General features: G+C 35.8%; 1 protein-coding gene across 2 annotated transcripts in view; it reads left to right on the forward strand.

Annotated features, from left to right (window-relative positions):
- The first annotated feature begins 314 nt into the window (after nucleotides 1–314).
- The window catches only part of ex (FERM domain containing expanded), a 346,792-nt gene continuing 319,525 nt past the window's right edge, over nucleotides 315–27,581 (forward strand). For both annotated transcript variants that reach the window (XM_069830635.1, XM_069830636.1), the window contains exon 1: nucleotides 315–918. The gene's annotated coding sequence lies outside the window, so the exon portion shown is untranslated. The remainder of the gene's footprint in view (nucleotides 919–27,581) is intronic.

Genomic DNA, 27,581 nt, shown 5'->3' on the forward strand with positions numbered 1-27,581 from the left:
TTCATATGTAACTAATGCATCAATCGAATACGTATTTTGTTTTGTGTGTTTAGGTATGGGCCCGTCTCGGAGTTGTTACTTTTCATTGCGCCTCGTGTAGAATTACCTGAAAAAAGTAGACCTTCATTCTACATCGGTTCACGTGTTTGCCACCAGGTAGCAGTTCGATTTTAGCAGAAGACGTCGAGAAAATTGTGTTGGCGCGAGATTAGAGACACGCTATTGGTCAGTCTTTCTGGAATGTAATTCCGCAGGCCGGCGGGTGGGGAAAGGAGAGGGCAGAGAACATTATCCTTCAGACTTTTTCTACAAGACAGAGGGACCCGCAAGAGAGGCTAACTCTTGCCGTGGTGGTTTTCACTGGTTGTGGTTGTGGAATGTTATAGCCTCGCGCTGCCTGCCCTACCTGTCCGCTCGCTTGCTATACTCAGACTAGTCCAGTCCGTATGCACCGGCCGGGTCCTTCATACCAACAATGTGATGTCAGATGTGTGATGAGTGTGTTTCAACAATACACTGATGTGTACGTGAGAGTTCTGTGCTTTAAAACCCTTGTTAACTTAATTACCTAGTGATAACCTTATTTTAATATAATTTGTAACGTGTGCTTGAAGAAACAAAAGATTATTCATATTAATTAGTCAAATTTAACACATGTCAAACATACAGAAGGTTATAAGGTGCAACGAGTGTTCCCAAAGAATGACGAATGAAGACCTCGTGTAGTGTTCTGTGATGGAATAAAGATATAGTGGTGATTTTCTTGTCTACTGAGATTGTGTGTTGGTTTAAAGATAATACAAAGTTTCCTATCATTGGTGCATTGTTGGAATACATTTTCAATTAAGGAGTGACAACAATGATTTATCTTAGAAGAATCGACGAGTATGTACCAACCATCTTGATTTGGAATACAAGGTAATTATTTCATGTCCAGATTTAATAATAGGAATATGATTAGATATGATTAGAGTCTAACATGTTCTGCATTGCATGGTGGTAGTAATTTTAGGTAGTTTGTGTGTCTCTTAACAAATGTACAGTACGTTTATTTATTGCATTACGGAGTCGTGAGGGTTACTTATATTGAATAAGTTTAATGCTTCATTTTTGCGAGACACCGGTATTGTTTTTGTTCTTTAGTGACATGATTCATTTTATATTTGTTACGCATTTCATAGTCTTTCCTTAGGTGTGTTTTACGTTTTAAGGAGTATATTTTACATCCGGTACTGATCGTCAGAATTATCGTACTTCCAAACCCTTCCGAATTAATAATATTTTTATAAGATAAATGCGTTTTTTTCACTATGCATTATCCGTTTGTTACCGTTTACGTAAATATTAATGTCTGACATGAACATAAAGTAGTAGGCTTGACCATATAAGTTATTGAAAGCGTATTCGTTTCAGAATTTCAACAGTTCTACATTTTTATTACGGATAGTCTTGCTGATAGACCGCATTCCTGCACGCTGACATTGGCAGGCACTGGCTTAGCTACCCAATGTTTAGGATAGAATGACCGTTCTGTATAAATTGCCATCGTTCGGAGTTATTCATTTACTTTTTATTGTATATTTGACATAAAAGGATGATGTGGTATCGTGATTCGTAATTTTTCATTCACATAATACCCTTGAAATTACAAATTTGACACGTTTGCACGAACACTATTTGAGAGGTCATCGGAGAAGTATGTCCTAGAATAACATTTATTTCTGATTTACTATTAATAATATTTTTACTGCTTTGTGAAAATTTCTTAAATATGTTATCATAATATTATGTTGAATAAACTTACTACTTAACAACAAAATCTTAAAAATGGCGGGGGAGAAGAGCGTGTGTAATTAACCGATTCTTGAAGAAAAAGCCGCAAATTTAAAAGGAAATAGGACCCTCAGTGTTTTAATTTTATCTTCATCAACTAAATGTTCTAAACGTTCAAAGTAGCGTAACGAGTAATAAATAAGTTTGGTAACAATAATATTTCATTTATTGGTTTTGATTTTGCAAAACTCATCAATATAAATGTTACTAAAGTTAATAATTAGTATTTCTGTATTAATAAAACAATTTTCAAATTATATTATCCAGTTACTATTGTACAATGTACTTAAAGTTATTTCAAAATTAATACGTATAAATTATGATGTGTAAGTACTCTACACTGAATGAAAGAAGTGGCGCTTTATTCAATAATATCCAAATGCATTTAAATTGTGCTCATCGTGGCGCTCATAAAATTATTGAACGCTTGTTCCGTACCATAACCTTCACTGACATGGATTTCTTTCACAGTATGTTGGCCACAGGAATTTGGCCTTGGTTCCGAGCTACCTCTAACGAAACGATATCTTGTACAAATGGAAATTTTATCCTGTGTTGCGAAGCATTTTTCAATAAAAAGTACATGCACAGTAGGCCTATATAGAACCGAAGAAATAAGATTGAGCTTAAATTATATGTCAACAAGAAAGTTTATATTTACGTGTAACAGAATAAAGCCACTTCTTTTACTTTACTCCGTAATTTATATTTGTAACCGTCATGAAATTGCAACATTTTTTTATAGAAATGTGGGATTTTTTTATTTTAAAATAAAATTCTGAACCAACAACCAATTCAGAAGTAGAGAGTTAGAACGAAAGGTGGGCAAGTTTGACAAAACAAAAACAGATAGACTAGTGCTTCATGGTTCCATTATTTCGCACAGAATGAGCATGATATTAAACATGAAAACAATTTTTATTGGTTGTACGCTGTAAGACGGTGAACACAAACCAATTTTCTACTACGCGAAAGATCGAAGTGTACATGTAGGCCTAACGTAATCATTCGTCTGTTGGACATAATAAGTTTTATACTGTATCTTACATACCCAATTGATAATATATTTTTATCAGACAAAACTGCATTACGGTAATCATGGAGATTGACTACTTCTAGACATTTTTTTTCCAAACTTCCATTTTCGCCGTATTTTACCGTCGTAAAAGCTATAGAAATATTTTCATTTGTCAGAAATGAACTACAACCTAAACTAACCTTACCTAACCTAAAAACACGTTATTATAGGTAATTTCAGACAGTTGAAAGGATTTCTATCGTTTTTACGACTGTAAAATAAGGTGAAAATGGAAGTTTGAAAAAAAAAAGTCCAAAATCCATAATTACCGGCGAAAATAATAAGCTCTGCAACTTCCCAATTAGACATGAAGTGGTGAATATAGGGTCTCCCAATCTTTCAAAATATCCACACTATTCCCACACGTACAACTATCAGATAACAAACTATGATTATTTTGGTAGGACTTGGTTAATAAAAACCTAAACTAACCACACCTAACCTTCGTATATGCAGGGTGTGCAACCACGCTGCCATTGCATCAGACGTCCATCCACTCCTATCCAAGATCCAAATAAAAAAAAAAAACAAAAGACAGAGCTTCGAATACTGCAATCGATCGATCAATCGAACTCCACCAATCATAACCCCCCCCATTCAAACCACTAACCCTTCTTTGACACCTTCGATCGAAGTCGAGACAGAAGACAAACACTTCAATAGTGCAATCGGTCGACCAATCGAACTTCTCACCCAACAGTCAATCACAACAACTCCCATTCAAACCAAGCCACCAATCACCACAAAGCCCGCCGAATTCAACCGTCTAAATCGTAATAAATTAATAATAATAAAAAACACAAAAAAACATGTTCCCGTCATTTCCCACAAATACAAAGCAAAACATTGTTTTCACCTCATAAGGCTACCCTATAATCAAGAGTCCTTATTTAAAAATCCTTGCAGTAGTCAATCTCTATAATTACTAAGGAAATGTTCATGTTACTATACTATAGTCTACTGTTATATGAACAACAGAGTAGACTATAGTACTAGTAGGACCCTCATCAAAATATTAATTCTTGCTCATAAACTATCATTTTTACATCACTGGAATTTCGTTATTCTAATTGCTGAGTATGTATATACAGTAATCGAAATTGTGTACACAACACGTGGTAGAACAGTCACAAATAGAAACGTGTTCTTCCCGTATGTATGTAAGAATGGAAAAAAAAGTTATCTGAATTACCCAGATTTTAAATTGGCATGATTAGGCCTAATTCTTATTAACACCTAAGGCAGTATGTTCATGGTATTAACAAATATTTTTTTTACTTTTCTTTCTAGTGATCGCACAGAACTTACAGAGAACAGAATTTTTCGTAATGGGTGACGAAGAGATTTTGTTTCTAATGTAAATTCTGATCAATTATTGACGTCACATTAGATATTCCATTGATATCACATTAAATATTCCTTCAAACTCGTTTTCTAGTAGTAAGTAGACCTACTTTGTATTCGTGAGTTAAGATGGTAAAAATATAAGGTAGGCGATGTACGTACAACTAAAATGTCATTGACGAGTTCATTGTAATAAGTAGAAAATAAGGTGCACAAAAGCCTGCGCTTAGAATTTGTGTAAGTTAAATAACTTCATGAAGTTTTCATTGACACAATGATTTCTTACGGTATAGTCCCAAATTGACAAATCGGTCGCTACTGCCTGATATCGTGTGTTGAAACTGTGTAATGTACATAACATTTTCAGTTTTTAGGAACAATGAATGGCCTACATAACTTCACAATCCAAGATATAGTCTTATCTCTTAGGCCTACTGCCTTCCTGTAATAATCGTTTATACTTCAGAAGAATGTAAGAACAAAACTGCCAATTTGGCTGCCACTGAATGGTATAATTTAAAAACCATTTTATTGCTATTATAAATCACATAACAATGTAAGTTAGGGAAGATCTATCCTGTAAATTCGATCTATTATATTGATAATTTATACTACGGTAGTACATAATGGTACACGGTTAACGTTGTCAGTTATCCATTTTCAAGAGTTATGTGTTCTATTATTGGTTTATGAAGTAATCCATTGGTTATTTCTCCCGTACTTTGATGTTAATTATTACTATTTTTTTTTATTTTACTAATGGCGGGTACTTGACTGTTCGTCATTCACCCCATATGAAGCCAATTGTGTATATCAATTCACCGATATGGTGCGCCACAGGAGTCTGTTCTAGGCTACACCCGCGATTAGATGAAATGATGATGGAGATTTGTTGGGATGTCACAGGGGAACGGAGCTCCCGGAGAAAACCTCTGTGTTACTTGGACACGGTCTTGCCCAACATGTTATAAATCGGGGGTGTACGCCGGGGATCGATTCCGGGTCCACAGGATTGTAAGTCTAATCACTAGACCACCATGGCGGCAGCACTCAGATGTTATTGAACGCTGGGTTTTATACCGCGATAGGATTATTCTGTACGAAAGCGATTCATTTAGTAGTAATCTTGTAGGGTACATAATTAGGAACATTAAATCCAAACGTTTGAGATGGGCAGGGCATGTAGCACGCATGGATGAATCCAGAAATGCGTATAGTGTTAGTTGGGAGACCTTAGGGGAAAAAGACCTTTGGGGAGGCCGAGACGTAGATGGGAGGACAATATTAAAATGGATTTGAGGGAGGTGAGATATGATGATAGGGACTGGATTAATCTTGCTCAGGGATAGGGAGTGATGGCGGGTTTATGTGAGGTTGATAGGTCGGGTTCTCTGAAAGACATTGTAAGTACGAAAAGGTCATTGTCACTGCCATTGTCATTGTCGTTGCCACCACCATCACCACCATAATCATCATCATCATCATCATCATCATCATTATTCTATAAGGTTTGGATGAACACAACTCTGTTTATTTGGATTAGGGAGAATATAGTAACTAGGTCAGGTTACAGATTACTTAATTGATTTTGATATAACACCGGTGTTAATATCTAAATAGAATTTGGTTGTATATTATTCAACATTACTTTCATATGAAAATCTTAAATCGAAATGAATTTTTTAGAGAGCTATTCCTAAAGTAGATATTTTAATGGTAGGCAAGCGTTTTAAAGTTTTTGGTTAAGAAACGTATACAAATAAAGTACTTCCATTATTTTTATTATAACTGTTTCAAACAATTAATAATGTAATGTAATTATAAAAAAATAGGGGGAACCCGGGAGATTGAACCTATATTAGTCGAATGCTGCACCACTGTGGTATACCACTGCCTGGTTTTATTGTAATAAAGTCTCACTATTACAATGAGCGGGAATACAGCTGTGGAGAAGTCGCGGGAATTGTCTCTATACCAGCGCGGATGAACGACTATCTAAAAAGTAGTGTTCGACACATATTTTAAATATGATAGACCTATTATTTTGTTCATAGAGTTCATAGGTTCACTCGGCATGCGGTCTCGTTTCGCAAACATCCCTACTCACAAAATAAAAATTATCTAAAATTCTATTTTTAACCCTTGTATCGTAAATAACTAGTACATGAAATCGATAGGCTATAATGCTAACATAACTTATAATTTAGTCTAAGCTAGGTCTATACATTTAAATTTAATTTTTATTTTTATTATGAAGTACTGGTACTGAAGCTGATATCAGCCTGACGTTAGCTATACATATCTTTTTATCATGCCGTTCGGCCAAACATTCACCCGACCGAAGATGGTGGATTTTTAAGGGCGATAAAATTCTTAGCATAGTTCCCTCTGGAGAGAAGTAAAGTTGTGGGTCCCGTGTCATAGATTTACGGCACGTTAAAAACCATTACCGTTGATGGAGTGCTCTTTGTAAAATTTGACGGCACTATTTCCCACGTTGAATTACTTCTGCAGTTGAAAGCTGCTATTATTACTGCACCACCACCATCACGACCACCACTGTCATTATTACTAAAACTACTACAAAAATGTTCTTGGTTTTCTCGGTCTTCACTTCGGTTTACAATAAATATGTTAGGCTTACTTGTTGTTCACTATCAATGTATATACTTACTAATCTTAGAATAATTTCTCACTGACTACAAATTCGAAGGAATAATATTAATGCACTGTTGTGTCAAGTGTCACGCTTTATTTGGGCATTAGTGTAAAATTCAGGGTCCTTAATTGCTTTCTTGAACTTCCGAGTCATTTTATTTCAACACTTGGCGATAGTGATCTCAGGGTATAATTCATTGCATTATATTTCAGAGTCTTTCTGCACCGATGATGTAGATAAATGTTGATGAATAACAGCAGAGTAAAACTGGAATATCCTTTCTTAAAAATCTGCCCACTAAATTCCCTTCGGCCATACGAGATTCGAACCTGGGACTCCTACATTGAAACAGTCGTACTAGAATATCTAACAGCGCACTAAAATTGTAACGATGTTATTAAATAAAATAAAACAAATTGATATATATATATATATATATATATATATCATAACCTAAGATAAATAAATTATATCACTGACACCACAAATCAATATTTTATTATATTAAACTACTTAAGTAGTTTATACTCAAAATGCAACAACATCACTATTCAAAATCAATATATTTAATGGAAATCAATGCAAAAATAAAAGTAAATATTCACACACCAAGTGACTTGGTAGTAAGATGAGACAAATTGTAATTCACTTCCAGGAAATTACACTGTAAATCGGTATAAACAATATTTCGTTCTTGTTTTTCGATTAGATAATCTGACACTTATACTTGATTTGTAACTTAGTCTATCGTACTAAATGCCAATTTATCTTGAAAGACACTTGCCGCTTTTTTTTTCATCCGTCCTTGTTATTCAGCAATCACAACAAGCTTCCGTCATCCATCAATGGTTCTGTGAAGTATCGTAGTTATACGAAGAAGCGTAATACTACACACAATGAGACAAACAACACTTCCAGTTCATTACACGAAATGACAAACATCTTCCAGGTGACTTCCTTGAGGCGCGAAAATCCATCTGCAGTTATATACGAGATTCTTATCTGTGATCCTGTAAATAGTCTTGACCTCGTACAAGCGGTAAAATTTAAAATAAGTGTCAGACTAGTGATTTAGTGAATCTTTTCGTGTTAGAGGTTTTCGAACTCAGTGTATAGTCTACCTTTCCAAAATACGTATTTCCCACAAATCCCCTTGTTATCTTCAAACAATTCATTATACTCATCTCTTGGTTTGAAGATTTTGGGACCTATGTCTGGGACTGGTCGAAGAGATGCGTTAGCATAGTCTGGGACTGGTCGAAGAGATGCGTTAGCATAGTCTGGGACTGGTCGAAGAGACGCGTTAGCATAGGTCTCGGACTGGTCGAAGAGACGCGTTAGCACATGTCTGGGACTGGTCGAAGAGACGCGTTAGCACGTGTCCGGGACTGGTCGAAGAGATGCGTTAGCATACTCTGGGACTGGTCGAAGAGACGCGTTAGTATAGTCTGGGACTGGTCGAAGAGACGCGTTAGCAAATATCTGGGACTGGTCGAAGAGATGCGTTAGCATAGTCTGGGACTGGTCGAAGAGATGCGTTAGCATAGTCTGGGACTGGTCGAAGAGACGCGTTAAAACATGTCTGGGACTGGTCGAAGAGACGCTTTAGCACATGTCTGGGACTGGTCGAAGAGATGCGTTAGCATAGTCTGGGACTGGTCGAAGAGATGCGTTAGCATAGTCTGGGACTGGTCGAAGAGACGCGTTAGCACATGTCTGGGACTGGTCGAAGAGACGCGTTAGCACATGTCTGGGATTGGTCGAAGAGATGCGTTAGCATAGTCTGGGACTGGTCGAAGAGATGCGTCAGCATAGTCTGTGACTGGTCGAAGAGACGCGTTAGCACATGTCTGGGACTGGTCGAAGAGATGCGTTAGCATAGTCTGGGACTGGTCGAAGAGATGCGTTAGCATAGTCTGGGACTGGTCGAAGAGATGCGTTAGCATAGTCTGGGACTGGTCGAAGAGACGCGTTAGCATATGTCTGAGACTGGCCGAAGAGACGCATTAGCATAAACTTTCGTTTGCCAATAATACAGATGACTTTTATGGACAATTTTCATATTATGAGGCAGGGTTACCATACGTCATCATTTATGTGGACAAGTCCGCTTTGTGATAATAAAAACAGCTGTCCGCATTCATTTTTGGAAATCCTTTAATTTGTCCGCATTTTCTCATATTGAAGTGTTATTTATTCATTTTTGTTTCGCTTGGTCTCATGTTGCTGTAAGTTATGAGAAACATATTGCCGTGTGTATGATTGTTAAACGTGTAAATGCTGCTAAATCAGATACATCCTTCATTACGTTAACTGTAGATAGCAGTGGACTTATCAAGTAAGTTATTAAATTTCATGGATGCGACTTACCAAAGATTCTGTGAAAGGATTTGTTTTAGTGAAATTTAATTTAAATCATTTTACATGCAAACGTATGTTTTGACTATTTTCTTGTATAGTAACAACTGAACCGTTCACAACCGAATGGGGGGATAGTTTACGTCCGGAATCTTTTATTGTGGACTCATCACGTCATGTTTGCAGTTTTTCTTGAGAAAGGTAAATGTGGTAGCTTCCCGTGGCTTTCCGCACACCACTTTCTCTTTCGCATCTTAAAAGATCTCAGGAGACCCAACGTGGAGGTGAGAAGAGTGGATTTTACTAATTAGGCCCTCTGGACTTCACCGAAATTCACTGCAAGGGTTAAATATCAGTTCTATCAGGGTTTCTGACATGTATGATATAAAAAGTACCTGGTTTTAGGAACTTAGGCCCTACAGAAATGTCTCGGGTAAAATTATCAATCGGATTTTGTTCGTATTCATTATTTACGAGCCAATTTAGGCTATCCGTGAACGATGCAAATGAAATGTAATAATTTTTATTAAGAAAAAATAGATCTTTATTTAAAATCAGAAACGTAAAATAGGAATGAATTCGAAATAGGCATAAACGATTTTTTTAAAATTCAGTTTCTTGTATATGATGAAGAAATAAGTTAAATAAGCTGCTCATATTGTGTCCAGTTCTTACATTTCGGAGAAATTAATTATTAGGCCTATATGTGAAATTATTTCTATCTTTTGTTGGGATAGTTTTAAGTTCAATGATGAACAGGTATGGAGACTGGAGACTCCCTTGTTAAGATTTATTTCCTCTCGGTTGTAAAAGCATTTGTTACACTCGAATGAACTATGGAAAGAACGTCTAAAAAGTTTAAAATGTAAAGGGAGGAATTTGTTTTCAATTTTATAATATAACACTACTATACTTTTGACATCAAAATACCATTTTTTTTTGTAAAAAATAAAATAGGAAGATTACAATGAACGTAGTTATGTTCTATAAATTCGTGATACAACTAATCAAATTCTAAATTAAATTAAGTTAAATGACTTTAGAATTATAGAGATTGCCTTTCGTGTGAAATCCAAAAAACGAACATTCAATTTCTGTTTTTGAGTCCATAATAATTAATGATTTCATTTAGCTACGTTAAAATTAGTTTATTTCAGCGTTAATGTTCATTTTTAAGTTCGAGTTTATGAATTACGACATCGAAAACATGTTTGGAGTAAATTATTTAATTAAGAATTTATCTGGAACTCCTCGGAGCGCCTTTGGATTTATTTGGCGGTGTGTCAAGGTTCTGGCGAGAGAGAGAAAACAATTGAATACTTGTCTAGCCGGTCAGTTGTACAACTGAATGGTTACTGCTGATACAAACAAAGAGAAAGTTGGAAGAAACTTTACATTCATGACATTTTATTTACGTACACACAATACTGCAGTATGTCACGTGACTCTGTGCCGTGATATATTATTTGTTACCTAATATAGTATCAAAAGTACCATTGAAAAGAATCTGTGTATAGTAACTTCCCACTCCTTTAAGGTGAATGAGTTTGCAACGTATTCCCAATAACTGGAAACATTTAAGTGACGCGTGATTTTTAATGTGTATTAAAATCTAATTACACAACATTACACTTTAAAACATCTGTGTAGCATGTCACTTCGCGTAGTAATCAGAACAATATAGGCCTAGTGCAGAAACAACTTCAGTATTGGAATGTTAATACATAACTCTAATTTTATAAATAGTTACTACTAGCTTACTGAAGACTTATGTTGATATCACTCCGTTAACAAAACTGATGCCAAAGTCCGTAACGATATAAAACGAGAAATTATTTATTTTTTAAACAGTGCATTTTCTTGCAGTATTTGAAGCATTTGATGCTGAATAATAATCCGTACCGCTACACACCCGAAGACCAAGCCCGACCAGCCGATTGCTGGCCTCACGTCCATATGCCTTACCAGAGGTGAACGATTATCTTACCAGTACGGAAGTAACGTGTGGTCAGCACCCATTATAGCAGGTTCTCGTAACAAGAGTTCGCTGCCTACCATAGCTCCCCAGATTCATCACGATGCTGAGTACCGGTCGCATACACTGGCCGAACTTTCATGACAAAAGTTCTTATCCCATGAGGACTCAAATAAGCACTCATTCCGTAAAGCGAGTTCATGTTTGCTGTCTTAGACCACGACGCTACTGCACGGGACTGATGCTGAATAGGGCTATGTATTTCAGTGTTGAGTAAATGATATATTCATAAATGCCTACGAATATGCTGCATGTAGGCCTATACATACATACATACATACATACATACATACATACATACATACATACATACATGTCCACACCTGTGGAGTAACGGCTAGCGCGTCTGGCCGCGAAACCAGGTGGCCCGGTTTCGATTCCCGGTCGGGGCAAGTTACCTGGTTAAGGTTTATTCCGGGGTTTTCCCTCAACCCAATATGAGCAAATGCTGGGTAACTTTAGGTGCTGGACCCCGGGCTCATTTCACCGGCATTATCACCTTCATCTCATTCAGACGCTAAATAACCTGAGATGTTGATAAAGCGTCGTAAAATAACCTACTAAAAATACATACATACATACATACATACATACATACATACATACATACATACATACATACATACATACATACATAGACATGTTGATAAAGCGTCGTAACCTACAAAAATAAAAAAAAATACATAGGCATATAGCCTATACTGAGTATTTTCCTATACAGCGTTTGGAGTTTAAAAATACCACTGGATATATATGCGTCATAGCGGACATCCCCCCTCATTGTAATATAACTAGAATAAGTTATTTGCGTATTTTCTAACGTAGCCTATATAAAATAACAGAAGTAAATCTAAATATTGTAACTAAGCATAAAGACTTTATATTGCGTATAAATATACGTCTCTCTCTCTCTCTCTCTCTCTCTAATGGCGGGTACTTGACTTAACGTCATTCACCCATATGAAGCCAGTTATGTAGATCAAAGTCACCGGCGTGGCTCAGTCGGTTAAGGCGCTTGCCTGACGGTCTGAAGTTGCGCTCGGGCGCGGGTTCGATTCCCGCTTGGGCTGATTATCTGGTTGTGTTTTTTCCGAGGTTTTCCCCAACCGTAAGGTGAATATCAGGTAATCTATGGCGAATTCTCGGCCTAATCTCGTCAAATACCATCTCGCTATCACCAATCTCATCGACGCTAAATAACCTAGTAGTTGATACAGCGTCGTTAAATAACCAACTATAAACTATGTAGATCAATTTACCGACGAGTCGTTGCCCCATAGGAGGCTACACCCGCTATGAGATGAGATGATAGTGGAGATTTGTCGGAATGCCACAGGGAAACCGGAGCCCCCGGAGAAAAACCTGTATTACCTGGATCATGTGCAGAAATTTGGTCCGAACAAATGTAACATTTTTAAATTCCTTTGCGGAACGAAAAGTTACATTTGTTTGGATCAAATTTCTGCACATTTAAAGGACAAAACTAAAAAAAACTAAAATACTTTCAATAATTTATTTTCATAATACACTGCTCTCTTAAATTGACTGTACATATAGGGAATTATATCAATGGCTTTTCCAAAACACGCTGTGAAACGTTTCATAGAAACAATTTTTATCTCGAAAAGGAAGCAAAAACGAGCAAAATTGTATTAAACTTATTTGTTTGAAATATCTCAAAGAATAACCCTCTGAAATTAAAGAAATTACTTACGTTTGACTGTGTATACCCAATGGTATTTTCTGAACTGCGAACGCTATTATAGCTCTGGATTAAAAATGCCTGAAGTTCTCTACTTTCTTCCTTTCTTTATACATCTAACAACTTTATAGTTCGGTTTATAGTAACGAGTTAATAGTACAAATAGAGAAATAGAGTAATGACAGTAATTTCGTTTACTTTGATTGTTTTATTAGGCCTTATACAACTTCCCTTGTTGGCTCACTATCAGATAATTTTGCTGCAACAGCAGTCTTAATGAAAAGTGTTGAACAGACAGATGTTTCGACTGTGCTTTTTAATCACATTTGTTTACTAATCACACATTTCATTGTGGTACTATTGTATCCGATGCAACTTCTTTTTGTCCGTCAAATGGACTAAGAAGACAATGCAGTAAATAAGACATAGCTTCTGTTTCGACAACTAAGAAATATATAGGAATCAAAGTGCAGAAAAAAAGATGAAGTAATTTTTATAAAGCCGAACATAATTGTAATTTTCACTGAAGAGTAACTTGTTTTACAAGAAATAATTTGACAGAATTTCGGCATTATTGTATAAATATTAGAAGCAGAATTAGACAAATTATTGTTTATAATTTCGTTACTGCTTGAGCAGTAAACTTCGGTACATTTTTCGTTAGGCATCGTTGAAAAAATTAAAATTAATAATTCTCTTGCTACTAAACTGTTTTAAAATACAATGCATCCTACACACTGTCGAAATTTCTCTGACTTGTCACCATAATAAAATGAAATATTTTGATTTTCCACGCCGGCAAGTAGAAAACAGAAAATTGCATCATCGTGCCTATATTATTGCCGACAGGCGGCGAAATTCGAGTTCAGCAAGCGCAAAGAAATCCATCAACACTTCCTGGAAGTTTCGCGCCGATCATATTGCGGCGTTTTCTTAACAACTGTCAAAAGTACGTATATGACAAGGCGATTTCTTGTTTTGATTATCTATTCTTTTAATCTCAACTTTCGTCCGTCATAACTTCCCAGTATTATACTCGTACATTTGCACAGTCAGCAATGCATTTAATTATGGAGTACTTTGTTGATTGCGGCGGATTTGCCTACAATGATTCGCCTCCAACAGTGCAGTGACTGTATGTTGTCAGATTGCAGTAAATAAAATATATCGGCTGTCTCATGATGTTTTATAGTTAAAATGAATTTGTGTATTGTGCGGTTTTTAACTGGACTTATCTTTTCCTTTTAAAAAGTCTAAAAGTACCAGCAACCAGTCCATCAGTAGCTACACTCTTGGCAGTGGACGTTTATGAATTGAGGGCTGAGAACGAGATAGTCCAAAGCCACGCTTTTAACAAACATAGTACGAAATGGAAGTATAATAGTACATAATGCAACGAGCCTATAATGATAGTAATTAAGAAGCGAGTATGGATGTTTATGAAACGAGCGCAAGCGAGTTTCATAATTTTCATACGAACTTCTTAATTACCATTATAGGCGAGTTTCATACGACTTTTTATGCTCGACCATATTTCTAACTTGAAATTATTCATTTTATTTGTATCTAACTGACCTTGAGCAATACCTCGTAAATTGTGAGATGTGCGCAGACGCGAAAGTATTGATTTTTTCCGAGGAACAAATGTCCACATTGACCTTGATAGCCTATAAGAACCTACAGAATAAACTAAATATTAACTGTGATATAACATTGAAATTAAATTAGACATTGAAAAACGAGATGACAAATTGAATTTATTTGAATATTATTTATAATTAACGCTAATTATTATAGTAACAGAACATAACCTTCTGCGACAGTATTGGATTTCCAGCCTCCGTGACTTTTCGCTAATTCTCTTTCGATTGCATATCCGAGAATAATCGATACTTGCGGTTTTATAACGGTACAAAGCTGACTTGTCATTGGCTGAACACCTGTAAGCTGACTTGTCATTGGCTGAATACCTGTACTTTAATGAGTAGGTGTACTTTAATGATATGCATTAAAGGACTGCTACCAGGTGTATAATTACTACATTTCGGCATGGTCGAGCATAAAAATTAGAAATTTATCGTTTGAAAAGGTGGAAAAATTCAAATATCTTTGGAGCAACAATAACGCATATAAATGCCACTCGGGAGAAAATTAAACGCACAATAAATATGAGAAATGCCTATTATTATTCAGTTGAGAAGTTTCTGACATCCAGTCTGCTCTAAAAAGAACTGAAAGTTAGAATTTATAAAACAGTTATATTACCGGTTGTTCTGTATAGCTGTGAAACTTGAATCCTCACTTTGAGAGAGGAGCAGAGGCTAGGGTGTTTGAGAATAAGGTGCTTAGGAAAATATTTTCCTAAGCATCTTATTCTCAAATACCCTTAGCCTCTGCTATTCATATATAGGAACATTAAATCCAGACGTTTGAGATAGCCAAGGCATGTATGGGTGAATACAGAAATGCATATAGTGTGTTAGTTTGGAGACCGGAGGGAAAAATACCTTTGGGGAGAACGAGACGTAGATGGGAGGATAATATTAAAATGGATTTGAGGGAAATGGGATATGATGGTAGGTACTGGATTAATGTTGCTCAGGATAGGGATCGATGGCGGGCGGCAATGAACCCCCGGGTTCTCTAAAAGCCATTTGTAAGTATGTAAGGTTTTTGTGCGAGTTCATTTCTTACAGCTATGGGGAAGCTACTAATAAAACATTGTAAAAATTACTCAGCAAATGACGTAAATATACGCCGAAGGAATCATGATACTGCAACTAATAGCATTGGACTCTAAACCTTTAATACGCTCTCATGTAAAAATTTTGTCTGTGTGGCTTAGGACTATATTATTATAGATGATGAGCCCAAAGATGGTCAGTGAGAATTGTTGCTTCATTTGATTATCAATAGTAATAGAACTATTGGTAAAAAATGTTGGTCATCAGTTCTTAAAATAGTCAATGGTATTGATTTGAAGAACATTTAATTTTCTCTTGAAATTTACTATCATTCAACGTAATGAGTTAATTCTGTTTTTGTAATAGTAGAAAGCATGAAGACAGTCCAGAAAATACAGGGACATCATTTTATTTTTACTTGCATTTTTATTGTACCTGCATTTCTGAATGTACTTCACTCCCACCCCTTCACTAATGTCCTTGCTCCCGTCAGACACACAAACTTACGGCCGCTGTTGCTTTCGAAGTCTTCAAGCAGTGAAGTAAACACTGCAGTGTATAGTGTGTTTCAGAAATATGGTTGCGTTTTCTATAGAAGAAAGAACCTATATTAATAATATCGTACTAAAAAATTATATTGAAGAAACGATAAATTCAATTTCAGAGAATATGCTTCAAAATGTTTTTAATAATATGCGTAAAGAATTGAAGCCTGCATTGTAATGAACGGCAACCATTTTCAGCAACTTGTTTAAAAATTCATATTAGCTTATTTTGAATTGAGGTGGCTAGAAGCAAAGGAATGTTAGTGACATTTGTAATAACATGAGTTAAGTGCATCCAGTGTAAGCTAAAGTATCTAAAATTTTAGTGGCAAAGGGATATTTTAATCGCATCACACATTAAAATTTAAATAAAAATTTTACCGGTTTTACGAAAGCTTAAATATTTAAACCCCATTATCTCAAAAGTAACTTAAGTGCACTTACAGCCCTTTACTTATGATCCCCTCAATTTAAATGCATCTCTATATTGTATGTTAACACCAATCATTAATTATGCTAAATAAAGTAGACATTACATAACGAACATAGCCGCCTGAAAAGTTGAGTTTTTAGAAAAAAATGTTGCTACTCTACTATATTTTGATAAATTCTGTAAAAGTGATGATCAAACTGAAAATCGTAATATCGTATTTCCCTACAACATAAATGGATACACTACTTTTCTCTCCTCCTATACCTAGTAAAATGATTTGTTTACATATTGCACTAGTAACATCAAACTCCTGTAATGGAAGGGGGCAACAGTGTTTTCGAGTATAGCCAGGTTAATGTTAAAAATGTTGGTAAAAATAAAGTGATGTCCCTGTATATACGAGGTAGTCGGAGATTCATAAATTATACTATATGTTGTTTGATGTACTTTTGGGTCAAAGAAAAGTTATGCATATTAGTTTACTTTAACGAAAATTAGACTTTATTCATTTTTAAATAAGAAATTCAATTAATGTGATCTGTGAGAAGAGATGAATACAGATGGAAAGGAAGTTGCTCAAAATCTGTGCCATTCAGGACATCACAGTACGGGTTGACTCTACGCTTAGGAAACCGAGCGCATCTCGTATGCGTTTATGTTGACATTAAGCCACCCGCACATTCTGACACGTTGAGTGAATGAGTGATGGCGAGAACCATTGACATGAATCTAATTCTGCAAAATCTCTAATTCATGCATAATCAGATGACGGATTATATCGCCGAATCTACTAACGAAGTAAACGACGCGTGATGAAAGTTGGTTTGTTGATCGAGGTTATGACTGCTGCGGCATTCCAGAGTGAGTTCTAGAAATGCTGTCAAGGTTTCTAAAAGTAGAACAGTAGATTAAAGAGTTAAGTTATGTACAGTGTCCGCGTAATGTAACAGAATCGGTGAAAAGTAACTGCTACTGTTTGTTTCTAAAAAAAATACCGTATTTTTCAGCTTGAGAAACCTTATTTTTATATGGTTAGTGTTGGTGTTACGCTGATAGTTTACGTGGGATATGTATTATAATAAAGAGTTTAGAAAATCCAGTCACTCTAGCTCTATTATTAGTGTGTTTAGAACAATATTCTAGCAGGCCCGGATTCGAATCACGGTAGGAGGAGGAGGTTTATATTCATCCTAAAAAATTCTCTGACATTTTACTGCAGTTATTTTTTTTATTATGAATTATTGTCATTAATTTCAGGAGGTGTTTCTTTGAGATATTTCAGACAAATTAGTTTAATAGGTCTACAATTTTTTTAGTTTTGCTTCCTTTTCGAGATAAAAATTGTTTTTTTTTTTTATGAAACATTTCATAGAGTTTTCTGGGAAAGCAATTGACTTAGTTCCCAAAATGCTCAGTCAATTTAAGAGAGCAGTGTGTTTGATAACATAATAATTGAAAGAATTTTAGTTTCGTCCTCTAATGTGTAGAAATTTGATCTGAACAAATGAAACTTCTAGTTCTGAAACGGTATTTTACACTGTTACATTTTTCGGATCAAATTTCTGAACATTTAAAGGACAAAACTATTGTGGAATTCTATCATTCATTATCATATCATAACATACTACTCTCTTAAATTGACTGAACATATTGAGAATTAAGTCAATGACTTTCCCAAAACATGCTGTGAAATTTTTAATATAGGCCTAAAACAATTTTTATTTCGAGAAAGAAACAAAAACGAGCAAAATTTCAAACTATCTTGTTTGAAATATCTCAAAGAATAACCCACTGAAATTAATGACATTACTTACGGTTTATCTTGCATGTTATTGAAAATGTAAAATAAATCTGTGTTTTAAGTTAGTTTTATTTTCCTAAGAGTATATTCTTGCCAATCGTTGGATCTAAACTCTTCACAGAATATCTCCTCGGACTGGATAGCAGTGCTTAAACTACACTATAACATGGCTCCAGTTGGAGCTCTGCCTGGCCACACCCGGGATGCAATCCCTTGCAGATTCTGCAGCGAGCCAGAAACCTTAGGTCACTTCTTCGGTTCGTGACCCCACAGCACTTTACTCATCGACATCGAACCGGCAACCTCGGGCACAGAAGGCCAGCACTCTATCGGCTGCGCCACCCAGGTCGACTTAAAGTAGTTAGTTTTGGACAAATAATTACACCTTCTGAACCTTGTTACATCATCTATTCTTGACATTATTTTAGATTTTTTTACTCGGTAATTGTAAAATGTTCTTTTATTTCAATCTTGTTAACTCTGTTCTGTCGTTGTATTTTGTGTGGTATATTTAGTCTTTAATGGCAGCTCAGAATTGAGAAGTTTTAAAATAAATAAATACAACAAATTTCTTTATACAGAAAAGGACAATAAAACATACTGATATCTAATTTTGTATGGTCTTGGTCTGAGTAGCAATATTATCTTGTAGTTCTGTGTGGAGGTTACGATCGTGTAGGTGTGACTTATAGTTTATTTTTTAGTTAATAATATTCATAATAATATTATACATTATTACAAATTAATTTACAAATACAAATACATTTATACAAAAAAAAAAACGTTGTTACAGAACACAGGATACAATTATATAAGAAATATGCCTAAATAAATAACTTAAATGAATTTTTAACCTGTAACTGATCTAATTTAATAACAATAATGATAGTAATAATAATAATAATAATAATAATAATAATAATAATAATAATAATAATTAATAATAGCAAAGATGGGCAGGGCATGTAGCACGTACGGGCGAATCCAGAAATGCACATAGAGTGTTAGTTGGGAGGCCGGAGGGAAAAAGACCTTTAGGGAGGCCGAGACGTAGATGGGAAGATAATATTAAAATGGATTTGAGGGAGGTGGGATATGATGATAGAGACTGGATTAATCTTGCTCAGGATAGGGACCAATGGCGGGCTTATGTGAGGGCGGCAATGAACCTCCGGGTTCCTTAAAAGCCAGTGAGTGAGTAAGTAAGCAAGCAAGCAAAGAATACACCTATATTTCGAATGAGCAGAGCTCGTGCTGAGAGATACAGTAGAAAGAAAAATATCTTGGAAGAGACGTGTAGTGTCAAAAATAAGAAAGAAAAAAGAAAATAAGATAATGTTGTACCCTACTATTTAAGACATAAAACAGGTATTAGAAACAAATTTCTGTTGGATTTATTGCCTTTAAATGATTGATCATGTCAGCTGTGTCTTAAGGCAATTTGTTGAACACAAGCAGCTTCATTTTTTTTTTGTAACGTTATCAACGTGAGGAAATTTTTTGTATGTTACTATAGAATTGTTATTCACATTGTCTGGTCTTCACCTCTTGTTGATTTGGATACGTGCTTCCACTACAAAATTTATTGTAAGTGACATCTGGACAACAACTTCTGATTGCAGCAATCTAACATGTCATTGGATCAGATGTCTTGTTTCTGAACCGTTTTTGGCGCATGGCATTACAATGGCACGATTCTGTGCTCGCGTAAGTCGCATAGAATGTATTGACTAAACTTCAGGTAATAGGCATGCACTTGTTTTATTGATTGGCTTGTTTCTTGGTTGCCAAGCACTGGATACCGTTCCTTCCCCGACGAGAACGAACACCATACACCGTCTGAACAATTCAAGCCTACAGATTGTTTCGATTTTGTTCTTATAAATAAAAATAATCGTACTAAGACAATGGAAAGGTCGCGTGATATTTAATGAGATTATTTCGCGAATAGGTTAATAAAAATAAAATAAGGAAAATAAAGCATACTGTTATTAAAAACATAGGCTATAATATTTTATTAGTGTGGCATTGAATGGGGTAGAAACATGGACATAACGACGAATAGGAGAAGCGAATAAAAGCATTTGAAATGTGAATATGGAGAAGAATGGAACGTGTGAAGTGGACAGACAGAATAAGAATAAGAAATGGAAAGAGTGGGTGAAGAAAGAATAATGCTGAAACTAATCAGGAAGGGGAAAAGGAATTGACTGGGTCACTGGGTGAGAAGAAACTGCCTACTGAAGGATGCACTGGAAGGAATGGTGAACGGGAGAAGAGTTCGGGGTAAAAGAAGATATCAGATGATAGACGACATTAAGATATATGGATCATATGAGGAAACGAAGAGGAAGGCAGAAAATAGGAAACATTGACGAAAGCTGGGTTTGCAGTGAAAGACCTGTCCTTGGGCAGAAAACTAAATGAAATGGAAAATGTGAAAGCTCGTTAACCCGGATCTCGATAAGCCGGACTTCGTTTAATCCGAACAGGCAAAAAAAAAAAAAAAAAAAACGATTAGTTTGGAAAAATTAAACAACCTTGTTTTAAGACTTACGTGTACTTCAAACCAACTTCCGCAGAAAGAGGTTTCGAGTGATGCAGAGCCAGGTCTGTTGGACACGTCATCATAATTATGGGTATTGCTTTACATTTTACTATACCGTATAGTGTATTTAGGCCTATCCCTTTAAATACACCATAATAAACGTGTTTTGTTGCTATAAATGGAGTTTTAATGCACTTTCTACGTCCTTTTAGGTTATTTCAGTTAATCCGGACTTTCGTTAAACCGGTCAACTTATCCCCTAATTAGTCCGAATTAACGAGGTCTTACTGCAATAGTATCAGATGATAGGCAACATTAAGATACATGGATCATATGCGGACACTAAGAGAAAGGAGGAAAATAGGAAAGATTGGAGAATGCTGGATTTACAGTGAAATAACTTCACATGGGCAGAACACTATGAAGGAATGAATGATAGTGTAAGTATATAAGGACATGAGAATATCCCGTAAATATTATTGTTAGTTATCTATCCATCTGTTATGTGAGTAATGCCATTTTTTGTACTAACTTCCTGTAGTTACGCTTGTATTTTACAGTAAGGTCTGAAAGTCTTGTCACCCTCCCCTTGTTTGTATGTTGATGTGCATCCATTTTGAACATGTCATAGCAGATGTGTGACAATGGTTGATACTTCACGTTCCAGCTTGTTTAGTGATCCAGAACATCAGTATGGGACCATCATCGTCGCGGCACAAAATGATGCGGCGCCATGTTCTGCGTGAAATTTTCCGCAGCAAAGGCGATGTGGTTTTCCTGAATGCCTACCTAACAGCTTGCTTCAAGTCATCAATTGTCTGGTATCGATGTTTCGAGACATGCTGCTTAATTATTTCTCAAAGAAAAATCACACCGCCTTTGCTGCGGAAAATTTCACACAGGACATGGCGCTGCATCACTTTGTGCCGCGACAATGATGGTGCCCATACTGATGTTCTGGATCACTAAACAAGCTGGAACGTAAAGTATCAACCATTGTCACACATCTGCTATGACATATTCAAAAGTCGACCTGGTTGGCGAGTTGGTATAGCGCTGGCCTTCTATGCCCAAGATTGCGGGTTCGATCCCGGGCCAGGTCGATGGCATTTAAGTGTGCTTAAATGCGACAGGCTCATGTCAGTAGGTTTACTGGCATGTAAAAGAACTCCTGCGGGACAAAATTTCGGCACATCCGGCGACGCTGATATAACCTCTGCAGTTGCGAGCGTCGTTAAATAAAATATAACATTAACATTATGACGTATTCAAAATGGATGCACATCAACATACAAAGAAGAGGGGAGGGACAAAACTTTCGGACCTTACTGTACACGCGTCTGTTTCTGTATTATGTTACCAGAACTATGTAAAAACAGGGCCTTGCTTTAGATCTTCGTCTTTTACTCCTCAGTCCTCAGGTGCTGTCTTTAATCTTATTGCAATAAAGATTGTTTGTTTATCTCTCTGTCTTGAAAACTGCAATATTATAGTAAGCGCATAATAGATCTGTGGCCCATTTTTCTGCTGCCCATAGCCGCATGTGTCGTCAAAATCTGAAGTGTTGGCGTTGTCCAAATAAGAGATGAGACAGGCGTATACAATAATCCGGGTGTTGGTGAATGAATTTCAATTGTTTTCTTATACAAATATTTACCGCTCTGAGCCTTGGCCTAGTTGGCCTACAGGTAAAAGCGGGAATTTGTTCCCATGTTGGCTGCACAATACCATCCATCGTATTACGCTGATTCACGTGCACTTAAAACCCGTCCTGTCCCCACGCTTTGCACAATTAGAACTTCATGATTGGAAGTCGTCTTGTAGCAGATGAGTCAATGCGTTGGGCTGGTTCATACACATAACAATTCAATAAGGTATTTCGTAACATACAGTTGTGAGGCCACGGACAAATTCTAGGCGGGCAGCGAGCCAATCGGAGATAGTAAATGTCATTTCGTACTTGTACTGGGTGAATCAGAATAAACATCTCTCATTTTTGTTGCAATGAAGTTTTAGTGAGCTGTGTAACAATACTAATAGAAAATGTGTAGACGTATGATTATGAAGCACCACTCAAACTTCACGTGAACTAATAATGAAATTGAAAATAGTTTGTCGAATGTTACTCTTAGTAGAAATAAATAAAGCAAAATAACACTGTAATGAAAATTCAATTAGACCGTCTATGCTTATCTGTATTACAATTATAATTTATTGATTTCTTACAATAATACAATAAATCAATAAATTATAATTGTAATACAGATAAGCATAGACGGTCTAATTGAATTTTCATTACTTTATTAGTCAGCTTATCGGAACAATCAATACAAGATGAAAATAACACTGGACAAAGTGAAAGGCTTTTCGACTTGAAAATAGATCATTGTTATTCATTTCGTCATGGGAAAAGAGGAAAATGGCATTTAAAACTTTGAGTTAGCTCTTGCGTGTACTAACTTCATTCACAGTAAAGTGGGCCTTATGTGTTCACAGTATTTGAATCGCTATTTGTTAAAATGACAGATGTCACTTTTTTCACAATTAATTCTTTTATTGAAATGTGTTTTCTTACCATAGACGCATTAATTTATGTTAAAAGAACTTCAAAAAACCAAGTACAAATGGTTAAAATGCAACATAGGCTAACATTATAATACTCGTATATGTTAAAAGTGCGGATATCCTGGACAGTTTTTTTGTCTCTTCTGTAAAATTTTGTATTTTTGGACTTCTGCCCTTTTAACAAATAGCTTTTCATTTGAGATAACCATTTCAGTTCAATTTCCATCTGAAAATTACTTACTTAAAGGGTTTAAAGAAACCCGGAGATTCATTGCCGCCCTCACATGAGCCCGCCATCGGTCCCTATCCTGTGCAAGATTAATCCAGTCTCTATCATCACATCCCACTTCCCTCAAATCCATTTTAATATTATCCTCCCATCTACGTCTTAGCCTCCCCAAAGATCTTTTTCCCTGCGGCCTCCCAATTAACACGTTATATTGCATTTCTGGATTCTCTTATACGTGCTACATACCCTGTCCACCTCAAACGTCTGGATTTATTATTCCTAATTTTGTCAGGTGAAGAATATAATGCGTGTAGATCTGCGTTGTGTAACTTTCTCCATTCTCCTTTAACTTCATCCCTCTTAGCCCCAAATATTTTCTTAAGAACCTTATTCTCAAACACCCTTATCTCTGTTCCTCTCTCAAAATGAGAGTCCAAGTTTCACAACCATACAAAACAACCGGTAATGCAACTGTTTTATAAATTCTTTCAGATTTTTTGACAGCAGACTAGATGACGAAAGCTTCTCAACCGAATAATAATAGGCATTGCCCATATTTATTCTGCGTTTAATTTTCTCCTGATTATCATTTATATTTGTTACTGTTGCTCCAAGATATTGGAATTTTTCCACCTTTCCGAAGGATAAATTTCCAATTTTTATATTTCTATTTCGTACAATATTCTGGCCACGACACATAATGATATGTTTTGTCTTCTGGGATTTGCTTCCAAACCTATCGCTTTACTTGCTTCAAGTAAAATTTTCTTGTTTTTCCTAATTGTTTGTGGATTTTATCCTAACATATATTTACGTCATCCGCATAGAGTAGACAATCTGAGGATTATACGTAATGAAAATTATATCTGTTTTCGTAATCAGCTTTCTTCAAGTTAAACATCATTTGCAGTTTCATAAAGATATATTTTCTGAAATATGTCTAAAATTTTCCAACAGTGCAGTATGACATTTGCAAGTGTCTGTTTGGTACAGTACATTAGCAGTGCTGACTTATAACGGGTTTTCTCCAGGTAGATTTTGACAGTCGAGAAAAAAACTCTGCAACCTGAATGTCATTAATTCTTGATTTTCTCAATTTTATTATTTAAACCAATTTCTTCAAAATTTCTTAATGCACGATAGGAAAGCATAATACAAAGGTCGTGTCAGATGCATTTTTGTCCGAAATCTTAATCTGGCAGTGAAGTTTCTACCACATTTATATTATGATAACAATTCTTGTTTGAAAATATAAAATTATTTTTTGAATTGGAAAATGTGTGTAATAAACAAGTCAAATGGCTGACAAACTTGTTTATTTTTCAAAGCTTAATATTGCATCATAACAATGGAAGCATTTGTTTTAGCACGGAATAACTAAATCCCATTATTCATTATTCCATAGCCGCTTACTTCAGTTTGTTTAGAAAATATATTAATTTCAACTGTTTTACTTACTTTATAATAACCCTATACATCTAATATGCAGAGTTAACCGTAAGTAATATCATTAATTTATTTCAGATAGTCATTCTTTGAGATATTTCAAACAAATAAGTGTAATACAATTTTGCTCATTTTTACTTGCTTTTTGAGATAAAAATTGTTTTATATGAAACATTTCACAGCGTGTTTTGGGTACGCCATTGATTTAATTCTCAATAAATGATTGAAAGAATTTTAGTTTTGTCCTTTAAATGTGCAGAAATTTGATCCGAACAAATGTAACATTTCGTTCTTAAAAGTAATTTTAAAATGTTACATTTGTTCGGATCAAATTTTCACATATTTAAACGACAAAATTAGAATTTGTTCAATCATTTATTATTATAATTGACTGAGCATATTGGGAATTAAATTAATGGCGTTCCCAAAGGTCGCTATGAAATGTTCCATATGAAATAATCGTTATCTCGAAAAGAAAGCAAAAACGAGCAAAATTATATTAAACTTTTTGATTTGAAATATCTCAAAGACTAACCTCCTGAAATTAAATGACATTACTTACGGTTCACTTTGTATATGACTGAGGTTTTACCTTATTCATAGCGGCTATATGATAATATAATGTAATGCAGTGCAAAACTCGTCATATAGGCCTAGATAGTCAACATATTTTGTCCTTCGGTCCGTTCGTTGCTCAATAGACCTATTATGAGAATTTTAGCCAGCATTGGTAATTAAGAATTGGTGTAACTTGTAATATCATAGCATAGCGCAATGACACCGTTTTGTGCTAATACAGGACACATAAGGTAATGGATACATTAGGAGGAAATTAACCTCTTCTTCCGAGCCTGGAATTTTATTGAACTCGAGCCCACTAGAAACGCTAGCCACCGCTTGTGACGCAGCGGAGGACATATTTACTATCAATAAATAAAGAGATTGAAGAAGACTCGTTACGTTCGTAATCCAATGAGATACGTGTAGATAATAAGCTTTGCATTTCTTAAGGACATATTTCTTGGAGAGAAACTCGTGTGTCAGTTACAGCGTCGTTAAATAATTTATATGACGAAGCGTGATATAGGATACGTCAAGAACGAATAGTTTTTATATCGTGATTGTAACGTCTCTTGCCAGGCATTATGATACTATCTAGATTCCAGATTCTTGAAGTACGTTGCACATTTCCCGGCATTCATGAAGTGATATTGAACTCTTGGTGGCATTCGAGAAAGAGAGTTTTTTTCTTTTCTTTTTTCACGAACCTTCATATTAGCTGCCAGCCATCCTAACGTACAAAGAACGGTACATGGCCTGTACATCATGTAACAGTAACACTAGAAAAATAGTTTATTCCACGAATCTAGGGGAAAAAAATGTGAGTACAGATCAGCCACTTGGTGGCAATGTACAGATCCGTGTTCGTGATACTTAAGGCGAAATAAAAGTGTAATGTGTAATTGCTGTCATAGCTCATTTAGTAATAACTACTGGGTTTCAATCCCGAGTAAAAGCAGGATTTTTCACATCCACTGTCTTCTTCTGTGGCCCTCCCAGTATATTCTGTTCACTGGGTACACTCATGCGTATGTTAATAAGACAAAAGTATTGTAATAAGTTCACAACTTTAACTCAGAAGTTAGAGTTTTTTAAGTGGGTTAGTTTACGACGCTTTATCAACTGCTGTGGTTATGTAGGGTCTGAATGTTATGAAGGTGATAATGCCGGTGAAATGAGTCTAGGGTCCAGCGCCGAAAGTTACGCAGCATTTGCTCTTAATGGGTTGAGGAAAAACCTCAACCAGGTAACTTGACCCAACCAGGATTCGAACCCGGGACCGCTCGTTTCACTGCCAGGCGTGCTAACCGTTACTCTACAACGGTGGACTCAAGTTACAGATAATATCCGATCCAAAAGAAGAGTTAATACCCAATCCTGAAGCAAAGAGTTAACATGCAATTCAGAATAAAGAGCCAATACCCGATCCAGAAGTCAATGCAAATTTCCGATCCAGAATCAAAAGTGAATACCGATCCGAAGTCAAGGAGGTAATACCCCGTCTGGAAGTCAAGAAGTAATACCCAATCCAAAATGAAGAGCTGTTACCAGGAGTCAAGAGATGATACCATATGCATTATGTTAGAGATTGTTACCTGATAAAAAAGTTGAAATTGATATATTAATCCAGAATTTAAGAGTTTATACCCGATCCAGAATTGAAGAGGTGGTACCCGATCCAGAATTGAAGAGGTGGTACCCGATCCGGAATTAAAGAGTTGGTACCCGATCCAGAATTGAAGAGTTGGTACCCGATCCAG

This window comes from Periplaneta americana, chromosome 7, assembly GCF_040183065.1.
Source record: "Periplaneta americana isolate PAMFEO1 chromosome 7, P.americana_PAMFEO1_priV1, whole genome shotgun sequence".
Taxonomy (NCBI): Eukaryota; Metazoa; Arthropoda; class Insecta; order Blattodea; family Blattidae; genus Periplaneta; species Periplaneta americana.